At 45.2% G+C, this 12118-nt stretch overlaps 1 protein-coding gene across 3 annotated transcripts in view; it reads left to right on the top strand.

The window, feature by feature from the left end:
- CNTFR (ciliary neurotrophic factor receptor) overlaps nucleotides 1–12118 on the top strand; it is a 737562-nt gene that overhangs the window by 339379 nt on the left and 386065 nt on the right. Inside the window, exon 1 of one of the 3 annotated variants that reach the window (XM_060761153.2) lies at nucleotides 4038–4076. The exons of the other annotated variants lie outside the window; for them this stretch is intronic. The gene's annotated coding sequence lies outside the window, so the exon portion shown is untranslated. Of the gene's footprint in view, nucleotides 1–4037; nucleotides 4077–12118 lie in introns of those variants that run through there. 3 annotated transcript variants of the gene reach the window in all.

The following is a 12118-nucleotide window of genomic DNA, read 5'->3' as shown; positions in this document are numbered from 1 at the left end:
TGGAACTCTCTGCCCCGGAGTATGGTGGAGGCTTCTTCTTTGGAAGCTTTTAAGCAGAGGCTGGATGGCCATCTGTCAGGGGTGATTTGAATGCAATATTCCTGCTTCTTGGCAGAATGGGGTTGGACTGGATGGCCCAGGAGGTCTCTTCCAACTCTTTGATTCTATGATTCTATAAGGGGTCACGGCATTAGGATGGTTGAGAAAGACTGGTGTAGATGCGCCTTTCGATGCCTCCCATTTGTGGGGTCAGCATAATTTGAAGGCAGTTTGAAGGCAGTTAACAACAACCTGACTGTTTTGAGTTTTGCCATTGAAGGCTTGGGACCCACAAAACAGCATTTACAATGTCTTTAAGTACTTTTTAAGGTTTCTTCTGCTCTTTCAGGGGGATATTCCAAGGGTTTGTAGGAGGCAAGGGGACAATTTGGGGAAGGTTTAAGGGCCACGTTGGATTCCTATAAAGGACCACGTTGGATTCCTGTAAAGGGACACATTTTGCATCCCGATGTCTGCTGCTCTCTGTCATTGTCTCCAGACCAAAGAGCTTTGCTGCTTTCCTCCCATCTGCTCTGGAACTATTCACATTCCTGCCTCCAATCCGTCCCAGAAGAGCCAGGCGTTTTTACCGAAGGCTCTGCAGTTTCCAAAGGGAGCCATAATCCTCTTGCAGACTCCAGGACTGGGCAAGGCATTAGGAAAAACGCGAGGCTCTTCACAGGGGAAGCGGGACAGAAGTTTTCCATCTTCTGGATTTCTAGGTTTTTCCAAAACGACTTCATCCTTTGCGCTCATAAGGATCTCTGGTCCCTCCGTTCTGCTCAGTCTTGGCTCCGGCTCTGCTGTTTTTCAAAGAAGAAGAAGAGTCCGCTCGGACTCGTAAAATCCTCTCGCCTTCTGCTACTTCAATGGAGACGGGTCAAAGGGAAATGTCGGTCTGGGTTTTGGGAGGACGAAGGGGCCGCAAAGCTCGGTCCTGATTGTTCCACCTGTAAAAGGAATTGTGAGAGTTTGCATCATCCTCTTTTGCACAGCTTGGACTCTGGAATCATCGAATAATAGAGTTAGAAGAGACCATATAGGACATCTAGTCCAACCCCCATCTTCCATTCAGGAGCTTTTAAACAGAGGCTGGATGGCCATCTGTCAGGGGTGATTTGAATGCAAAGTCGCCCTTGGGCTTGAGATACAGCGGTATACAAGAATAGTAAATAAATAAATAAATATTCCTGCTTCTTGGCAGAATGGGGTTGGACTGGATGGCCCATGAGGTCTCTTCCAACTCTTTGATTCTATGATTCTATGGATGGCACAGTTAAAGTATCCCTGCCAGATGGCCTTCCATCCCCAAGGAACGAGGTTCCATTGGACCCCAAGGAGACAGAGAGTTCCACTGCTGAACAGCTCTTTTTACAGTCAAGAAGTTGTAGTGTCGAAGGCTTTCATGACTGGAATCACTGGGTTGTTGTAGGTTTTTCAGACTACATGGCCATGTTCTAGAAGCATTCTCTCCTGACATTTCACCTGCATGTATAACAAGCATCCTCAGAGGTTGTGAGTGGTTGAGTATGCTTGCCATAGATGCAGGCGAAACATCAGGAGAGAATGCTTCCAGAACATGGCCATATAGGCCAAAAAACCTACAACAACCCAGTGATTCCAGTCATGAAAGCCTTCGACAATGCAACTTATTGACTGTAAAAAGAGCTGTTCAGCAGTGGAACTCTCTGCCTCCTTGGAATCCAATGGAACCTCCTTCCTTAGGGATGGAAGGCCATCTGGCAGGGATACTATAACTTCCTCGTGTTCAGGTGGAATCACCTTCCCCAAGGAAGGAGGTTCCATTGGACTCCAAGGAGACAGAGAGTTCCACTGCTGAACAGCTCTTTTTACAGTCAAGAAGTTGTATTGTCGAAGGCTTTCATGGTTGGAATCACTGGGTTGTTGTAGGTTTTTTGGACTATATGTCTGTGTTCTAGAAGCAGTCTCTCTCCTGACATTTCATCTGCATGTATAACAAGCATCCTCAGAGGTTGTGAGTGGTTGAGTATGCTTGTCATAGATGCAGGCGAAACGTTAGGAGAGAATGCTTCCAGAACATGGCCATATAGCCCGAAAAACCTACAACAACCCAGTCAAGAAGTTCTTCCTCATGTTCAGGTGGAATCACCTTCCCCAAGGAAGGAGGTTCCATTGGACTCCAAGGAGACAGAGAGTTCCACTGCTGAACAGTTCTTTTTACAGTCAAGAAGTTGTATTGTCGAAGGCTTTCATGGCTTTCATGGCTGGAATCACTGGGTTGTTGTAAGTTTTTTGGGCTATATGGCCATGTTCTAGAAGCATTATCTGACGTTTCACCTGCATCTATAACAAGCATCCTCAGAGGTTGTGAGTGGTTGAGTATGCTTGTCATAGATGCAGGAGAAATGTCAGGAGAGAATGCTTCTAGAACATGGCCATAAAGCCCCAAAAAAACTACAACAACTCAGTGATTCCAGCCATGAAAGCCTTCGACAATGCAACTTCTTGACTGTAAAAAGAGCTGTTCAGCAGTGGAACTCTCTGCCTCCTTGGAGTCCAATGGAACCTCCTTCCTTAGGGATGGAAGGCCATCTGGCAGGGATACTATAACTTCCTCATGTTCAGGTGGAATCACGTTCCCCAAGGAAGGAGGTTCCATTGGACCCCAAGGAATCATAGAATCATAGAATCAAAGAGTTGGAAGAGACCTCATGGGCCATCCAGTCCAACCCTCTGCCAAGAAGCAGGAATTGCATTCAAATCACCCCTGACAAATGGCCATCCAGCCTCTGCTTAAAAGCTTCCAAAGAAGGAGCCTCCACCACACTCCGGGGCAGAGAGTTCCACTGCTGAACGGCTCTCACAGTCAGGAAGTTCTTCCTAATGTTCAGATGGAATCTCCTCTCTTGTAGTTTGAAGCCATTGTTCCATTGCGTCCTAGTCTCCAAGGAAGCGGAAAACAAGCTTGCTCCCTCCTCCCTGTGGCTTCCTCTCACATATTTATACATGGCTATCATATCTCCTCTCAGCCTTCTCTTCTTCAGGGTAAACATGCCCAGTTCCCTAAGCCGCTCCTCATAGGGCTTGTTCTCCAGACCTTTTATCATTTTAGTCGCTCTCCTCTGGACACATTCCAGCTTGTCAATATCTCTCTTGAATTGTGGTGCCCAGAACTGGACACAATATTCCAGGTGTGGTCTAACCAAAGAAGAATAGAGGGTTAGACCACACCTGGAATATTGCTAGGAGACAGAGAGTCCAACTGCTGAACAGTTCTTTTTACAGTCAAGAAGTTGTATTGTCAAAGGCTTTCATGGCTGTAATCCCTGGGTTGTTGTAGGTTTTTTGGGCTATATGGCCATGTTCTAGAAGCATTCTCTCCTGACGTTTCACCTGCATCTATAACAAGCATCCTCAGGGGTTGTGTTTCACAAGACTACATTCACGAGTTGACATGGCCCTTTGTTTATATTCCACAGAGCAATGACCAGCAAGTTTGGCCAGGGAATCCAGGGGTCAATGGCAGCTGAGCCAAGTTAGCAATGCGTGTACTCTTGTGAAACAGCCCCAGATGCAAGATAGCACGGTCTCAATCATTTCCCAAAAGTCCATCCCCGGTAACCAAGTGGGCGAGGTTTAAGGGAATCCCTTTCAGGACAAAAGCAGGATATTCAGTCAATCCATCAGTAAGAATCATAGAATCATAGAATCAAAGAGTTGGAAGAGACCTCAAGGGCCATCCAGTCCAACCCCCTGCCAAGAAGCAGGAATATTGCATTCAAATCACCCCTGACAGATGGCCATCCAGTCTCTGCTTAAAAGCTTCCAAAGAAGGAGCCTCCACCACTCTCCGGGGCAGAGAGTTCCACTGCTGAACGGCTCTCACTGTCAGGAAGTTCTTCCTCATGTTCAGATGGAATCTCCTCTCTTGTACTTTAAAGCCATTGTTCCATTGCATCCTAGTCTCCAAGGAAGCAGAAAACAAGCTTGCTCCCTCCTCCCTGTGGCTTCCTCTCACTCCAGCTGGGAAGTCTTGATCTCTTCTGAAGTTCCAGGTAAGCTTGAATCTGCATCTCCAAGGAATTGTACGAAGGATATTCCATGTATTTCTTTTCTGGCTGGAAAATTGGCTTTCTAAGTCTCAGGAAAGATAGGAAAAGTGCTAGAACAGTGGTTCCCAACCTGTGGATCGCCAGATGTTTTGACCTTCAACTCCCAGAAAGCCTAATAGGTGGTAAACTGGGGACCCACAGGTTGAGAACCACTGTGCTAAAAGATCTCTTTCCATCTGAAGACAGAGCCAGCTTGTTTCCTCCTACTCAAGAGACGAGGGATGCATCCTCACCGTGGAATATATGCAGTTTGGCATCACTTTAGCCACAATACCTCAATGCTGTGGGATTATAGATTTATAACGTTTCTAGCCTTTTCTGTCATGTAGCTCAGGCCTCTTTTTAAGAGAGATAAAGTTTTGGGGGGTTTTTTTGTCGTGTCAGGAGTGACTTGAGAAATTGCAAGTTGCTTCTGGTGTGAGAGAATTGGCCGTCTGCAAGGGTGTTGCCCAGGGGACGCCCGGATGTTTTGATGTTTTATCACCCTTGTGGGAGGCTTCTCTCATGTCCCCGCATGAGGAGCTGGAGCTGATAGAGGGAGCTCATCCACGCTCTCCCCGGATTCGAACCTGAAACCTGTTGGTCTTCAGTCCTGCTGGCACAGGGGTTTAACCCACTGCGCCACTGGGTGGAGATAAAGTGGCATTATTATTATTATTATTATTATTATTATTGTTATTATTATTTTACTGATACAAAAGCACAATATGTCACAGCAAACGAGATCTCTATGCTGGGTTTCGTATCACAAAATCACAAGTCGAACACTTCCCAAGTGTCTAGGACTGTGTGATGTATTTTTGAATGATGTACGCAGATCCAAGTCAGGTGGCCTTTTCCACTTGACAAATCGTCATTTTGTCAATGTGTATTGTTACCAAATGCCGGCTGAGATCTTTTGGCATGGCACCCAGTGCGCCAATGACCACTGGGACCACCTCTACTGGTTTATGCCAGAGCCTTTGCAGTTCAATTTTGAGATCCTGATAGTGAGAGGAAGCCACAGGGAGGAGGGAGCAAACTTGTTTTCTGCTTCCCTGGAGACTAGGATGCAACGGAACAATGGCTTCAAACTACAAGAAAGGGGATTCCATCTGAACATGAGGAAGAACTTCCTGACTGTGAGAGCTGTTCAGCAGTGGAACTCTCTGCCTCGGAGTGTGGTGGAGGCTCCTCCTTCTTTGGAGGCTTTGAAACAGAGGCTGGATGGCCATCCATCGGAGGTGCTTTGAATGCAATTTTCCTGCTTCTTGGCAGAATGGGGTTGGATTGGATGGCCCATGAGGTCTTTTCCAACTCTAGGATTCTGTCATTTTGTTTCCTTTTGTGTTCAGTCTCAGATGGTGTGCAAATGGGCCGACCATCCAGAAACAACACATTTGGTTCCCGGAGAGGTGTCCCACCCGCTAACCTGGGTTTTTCTCCTGTTCTTCTTGAGCAAAAGAGAGTTGCTTATGAAATTCCCAACCTCAAATGCAAGACGCAGGGAGAGGGAAGGGAGAAAGAAGGCTTTCTTGTTTTAGAGCCGGTGATTTATTCCTCTCTGCGAAACCAAACCTCCTCACAGGAAACCCCTTCCGTTCCCCCTCAACGGTGACACTTTGCCCCTTCCACCTTCTCACTTGCTCCCCGCGCTTCCTTCCCAGCGCAGGTCCTAGAACGGTGCTTAATATTATTACACCTCAGAAGCCGGAGCAATTTGGGCTCACATCTGCTTGCAATCTGGAGGCAAAGGGAAGGTTCCTTCGGCAAAGATAGCGCTGACTGCCGGCTCTAAAGTCGAGAGGGAACAACACAGGCTTTGCTCTGAATGGACAAATGAGCAAAGGATATATTTTATAGGTGGCATGGTTGGCCCTCCCCAAATATACAGATTTTTTTCATGCCAGGAGCGACTTGAGAAACTACAAGTTGCTTCTGGTGTGAGATAATTGGCTGTCTATAAGGACGTTGTTGCACTAAGCGTATCTTAGTCAAGTCCAAAGCAGAAGACACAACAACATTGCACCAAGGCAAGAGGAAAAAGAACATAAAAACTTTACTCTTATCATAGAATCATAGAATCAAAGAGTTGGAAGAGACCTCATGGGCCATCCAGTCCAACCCCATTCTGCCAAGAAGCAGGAATATTGCATTCAAATCACCCCTGACAGATGGCCATCCAGCCCCTGTTTAAAAGCTTCCAAAGAAGGAGCCTCCACCACACTCCAGGGCAGAGAGTTCCACTGCTGAACGGATCTCACAGTCAGGAAGGTCTTCCTCATGTTCAGATGGAATCTCCTCCCTTGTAGTTTGAAGCCATTGTTCCGCGTCCTAGTCTCCAAGGAAACAGAAAACAAGCTTGCTCCCTCCTCCCTGTGGCTTCCTCTCACATATTTATACATGGCTATCATATCTCCTCTCAGCCTTCCCTTCTTCAGGCTAAACATGCCCAGTTCCCTAAGCCGCTCCTCATAGGGTTTGTTCTCCAGACCTTTTATCATTTTAGTCGCTCTTCTCTGGACATATTCCAGCTTGTCAATATCTCTCTTGAATTGTGGTGCCCAGAATTGGACACAATATTCCAGATGTGGTCTAACCAAAGCAGAATAGAGGGGTAGCATTACTTCCTTAGATCTAGACACTATGCTCCTATTGATGCAGGCCAAAATCCCATTGGCTTTTTTTGCCGCCACATCACATTGTTGGCTCATGTTTAACTTCCTGTCCACGAGGACTCCAAGATCGTTTTCACACGTACTGCTCTCGAGCCAGGCGTCACCCATTCTGTTTCTTTGCATTTCATTTTTTCTGCCAAAGTGGCAGAAAAAATGTTTTAAATCAGCAGAGTTAAAACATAAACTTGCAATGTTACAAACAGTGCAACAAACCTACATAGTCTTTGTAAGCAATGCAGAATAAGGCTTCTTCATCTTCATCCAAATAAGAGAGCAGTAGAAATGGTTGAGCAAAATGCCTGAGCAAAGGTGCCTCGGAGCAAAAGCTGAACTGTGTTCTAAAAATCATACAGTTATACCCCACCAGGTGTGGTCCAAACTTACTAGTTGACCTACATTAGCAGCTGCACATAATAATTAACAGCATAAGGTTTTCTTTAACACACACACACTAGATCCTGTTATGACTTACTGTAACAGACATTGCCCAGGAAATGCCCAGATGTTTTCATGTTTTACCATCCTTGTGGGAGGCTGCTCTCATGTCCCTGCATGGGAAGCTAGAGCTGACAGAGGGAGCTCATGTGCACTCTCCTCAGATTCAAACCTCTGACCTGTTGGTCTTCGGTCCTGCTGGCACAAGGGTTTAATGCATTGCATCCATATACAGATGACCCCAAATTAGGAGCAAGAGCTGACGCCCCAGAGGACAGGGTCAGGATCCCAAATTACCTGAACTAACAAAAGGAATTCCAACCAGGAGAAATGTAGGATACCATATTTACTTGAGTCTAATGCGCCATCGAATCTAATGCGTACCTCAATTTTCAAAACCCTGAAACTAAAAAATATAATGTGGCAAATATAATGTGCAGCAGCAAAAAGTACACTATTTAGAATTTGGCCAAAAAAGGTGTGTAATTCAGTTGATCCATGTGTAGAATTCCTTGTTTAAAAACAAAAGTGTTGAAAAGAAAACCTTGGGGTGCATCTCTGTTGTGGAATAGGTACACTTTAACTGCCTTGATTCAATGCTATGGGGTTATGGGAGCTGTAGTTTGGGATCATGAGGGCTGCCAAAGAATGCTGATGCCTCACCAAACTACAAATCCCAGCATTGCATAGCATCGAACTATGGCAATTAAATTAGAGATGACATCCATCAAATAGAAGCTGCAGGTGCTCCTGAAGTAGCTTCCCCTTTTGCTTTGACTCCACACCAAGATATTGCACAAATCTTGTGCACATCCTAATTTTGGGAAGATAATTTAGCCTAAAAGGTGAGCATTAGATTTCAGTCAATATGGTACTACACTTTCATAATAAAAACGAAATGCAGAATGGATGACATCTGGCTTGGAAATACTATGCATGAAAAAGATCTAGGAGCTGACCACAAGCTGAATATTAGCCAACAGTATGATATGGCAGCTTGAAAAATCCCAAAGCAATTCTAGACTGCATCAAGAGGAGCCTAGTGTCCAGATCATGGGAAGTTTTAGTCTGGCTCTCTTCTGCTTTGGTGAGACCTGGTTGGCCAAATAAACCACTCAAGAGGGATAGGAGCAAGGTGGAAATGCCCAGAGAAGGGTCACCAAAATGGCCAAAGTATAAACTGAAGCCTTCTGAGAAGCTGCTTTGGGAACGGAGGGTGTCTGACTTGGAGAAAAGAAGGCTGAGAGAGAACATGAGAGCCAGCGTTCAATAGTTGCAAGGAAGAGAGGGGTATGCTTGTTTCCTGCTGCTCCAGAAACTTTGACACAATGGATCAATAGATTCAAACTTCAGGAAAAAGACATCTTTCCTAAACATTCAAGAGTACTGGTTGTTGCACAGTGTGGAAATGCGTGCGCCAATTGGACTGGTTGTTGTGCAGTGTGGATATGCGTGTGCTGATTGGACTGGTTGTTGTGCAGTGTGGAAATGTGTGTACCGATTGGACTGATTGTTGTGCAGTGTGGAAATGCGTGTACTGATTGAACTGGTTGTTGTGCAGTGTGGAAATGCGTGTACCGATTGGGCTGGTTGTTGTGCAGTGTGGAAATGCATGTGCCAATTGGACTGGTTGTTGTGCAGTGTGGAAATGCGTGTGCCATTTGGACTGGTTGTTGCGCAATGTGGAAATGTGTGTTCTGATTGGACTGGATGTTGTGTAGTGTGGAAATGTGTGTGCTAATTGGACTGGTTGTTGTGCAGTGTGGAAATGCATGTGCCAGTTGGACTGATTGTTGTGAAATGTGGAAATGTGCAGATTGGACTGGATGTTGCGCAATGGGGAAATGTGTGTGCCGATTGGACTAGTTGTTGTGCAGTGTGGTTGTTGTGCAATGTGGAAATGTGTGTGCCAATTGGACTGGTTGATGTGCAGTGTGGAAATGTGTGTGTCAATTGGAGTGGTTGTTGTGCAGTGTGGAAATGCATGTGCCAATTGGACTGGTTGTTGTGAAATGTGGAAATGTGCAGATTGGACTGGATGTTGCGCAATGGGGAAATGTGTGTGCCGATTGGACTAGTTGTTGTGCAGTGTGGTTGTTGTGCAATGTGGAAATGTGTGTGCTGATTGGACTGGTTGTTGTGCAGTGTGGAAATGCGTGTGCTGATTGGACTGGTTGTTTTGCAGTGTGGAAATGCATGTGCCGATTGGACTGATTGTTGTCCAATGTAGAAATGTGTGTGTCAATTGGACTGATAGTTCTGCAGTGTGAAAATGCGTGTGCCAATTGAACTGGCTGTTGTGTAGTGTGGAAATGTGTATGTCGATTGGACTGGTTGTTGTGCAATGTGGAAACGTGTTTGTCAATTGGACTGGTTGTTCTGCAGTGCGGAAATGCGTGTGCCAATTGAACTGGCTGTTGTGTAGTGTGGAAATGTGTGTACCAATTGGACTGGTTGTTGCACAATGTGGAAATGCACGGGCCGATGTGGCACAGGTAGTCTCCATTAATCCTCCTCCTTCCCACTTTTCCAGTTGCTTATATAACGTCCCAGCTTCTCCATTCTCCGCTCAGTTTCTCTTTTTGTCTTCAACTCACTTCCATTGCTGCAAATGAAAGTTCAAAATGTGAAAGCCTCGATCACACGCTCCTGGTTTTGATCTGTGAAATGGTTGGAGGGTATGAAAACCTTTCCTTTCGAGGGGGGAGTCGGTCATCCCCTTTCGGCACCTTTTCCAGCCCTGCAATTTCCTTTCTGGAAGGCAACCAAATGCGGCTCTATCCACAGCAGAGTCTTCCAAAATTGCGGCACACAAAACCTTCCCGAAATATTGCACAGGATAGGATTCCAGGAGCTGAAACCTGAGTCAGTTCCATCATGAGCCCTGGGTTGGATTCCTTTCTCACGGACAGAGAGCACTTTGATACTTGAATCTTTTGCATTAGGAAAAGCTGATGAGCCAGCTTTCCATTGAGGCAAAACACGGCTGCTGGGAGACAGTCCTCTAATAAGACTCAGCTCACTGAAATGCAGAAATATCATAAAGTCAGAGTGATGGAAGAGGGAAGAGAAAAGCAGAACTCAATGTATCACAAAGACCATCCTATTGCTTTCTCCCTGCATATCAGGCTCGCTTTCTTTGGCCCAGCCTTTGTCCTTTTCTCCCCTTTTTCAATCAAGAGGCACTTCATCCTCGGAGTGGGCCAAAGCGGCACAGGCGCATGGGCAATGAATGGGGCCAGGAATGTGTCAGAATTGCTCTGCCAATTATCCTTGGTTAAAGAGGCATCTCTGTTCTTGGGGAGGGTTTGCGTGTGCCAAAGCCATTCTGGGCTGCAATAACAGGAATATCAAAGGAAATCCTAATGCCACTCTGTACTGCTTTGGTCAGATTCCACCCGGAATTATCCTGTGCCTTGTTCTGCACATTATAATTCAAGAATGTATCAGCCTGTGTGAAAGAGATCTAGGAGTCTTAACAGACCACAAACTGAACATGAGTCAACAGTGTGATATGGCAGCTAAAAAGCCAATGCTATCCTAGGCTGCATCCATAGAAATATAGTGTCTAGAGCAGTGTTTCTCAACCTTCCTAATGACCCCCAACCATAACATTATTTTCGTTGCTACTTCACAACTGTAATTTTGCTACTGTTATGAATCTTAATGTAAATATCTGATATGCAGGATGTATTTTCATTCACTGGACCAAATTTGGCACAAATACCCCATACGCCCAAATTTGAATACTGTTGAGGTTGGAGAGGATTGATTTTTTTTTCATTTGAGAGTTGCAGTTGCTGAGATTTATAGTTCACCTACAATCAAAGAGCCTTCTGAACTCCACCAAGCATGGAATTGAACCAGTCTTGGCACACAGAACTCCCATGACCAACAGGAAATACTGGAAGGGTTTAGTGGGCATTGACCTTGAGTTTGAGAGTTGTAGTTCACCTACATCCAGAGAGCACTGTGGACTCAAACAATGATGGCTCTGGACCAAACTTAGTACAAATACTCAATATGCCCAAATATGAACACTGGTGGAGTTTGGGGAAAATAGACTTTGACATTTGGGAGTTGTAGCTGATGGGATTTATAGTTCACCTGTTAGAGACCCTAAATTGGGTCTTCTTAGGTCCGTGCAGTCACAGGAACACGTAAGGAAGGAGACAGTCCCAAAAGAGATTTTAAAAAAACAAGGTTTATTTTTAATTTCTTCATGAAGAAGACGGACAGCCTGGTAGCATGTGCAGATGCTACCCTTCAAGTGACTGCCGTTCCGTCTTGGTTTTTTGACTACCAAATATATAACCTCAAGTAAACAAGAACCTTTTTTGTCATGGAAAGTACTCTCTTTCCAGCCCCTCTCCCTTGACCTTTTGATGGAAAGTACCTTCTTGTACATGCAGACTCTGCACTTTACTACAACCTTTGAAGTTAACCACAACACATCCCGTGTAAGAAAGTATCTTCTTGTACCTCTACATGTCACATCTTGTTTCTTAAAAACATTTTCTTCCATATTGCTCTTTTTAAGACTTCTAGCAAGGCCACACCATTCTTGGCTTGTGGTTTTCAAGAGGTCTCTATGTTCACAGAGATTCACATTTGCCAAAAAGAGGTGACATCCAATAGATTATGGACTTTCCAGTCATCATTTTTACCTTTGCAGTAAGGTTATGGTGGACTGAATAGATTATGGACTTTCCAATATCTCATCCTATGATTCCCTGCCTAATGGATTAGGGTTGGACTAGATGCCCAACCAGTTCAACTCTGGGAATCTTATTTGCAAAAGAGACAAGAAACTTTTTGAATTGATGACAAGGTTCCAAAAAATCTCCCGGGGAGTTTCCCCTCCTCTTCTTGTCCCTCCGCTCCCATCCCATG

The sequence above is a fragment of the Anolis sagrei genome, chromosome 2 (assembly GCF_037176765.1).
Source record: "Anolis sagrei isolate rAnoSag1 chromosome 2, rAnoSag1.mat, whole genome shotgun sequence".
Lineage (NCBI taxonomy): Eukaryota > Metazoa > Chordata > Lepidosauria > Squamata > Dactyloidae > Anolis > Anolis sagrei.
The sequence above is the reverse complement of the archived record's forward strand: the minus strand, read 5'-3'. Positions and strand labels throughout refer to the sequence as shown.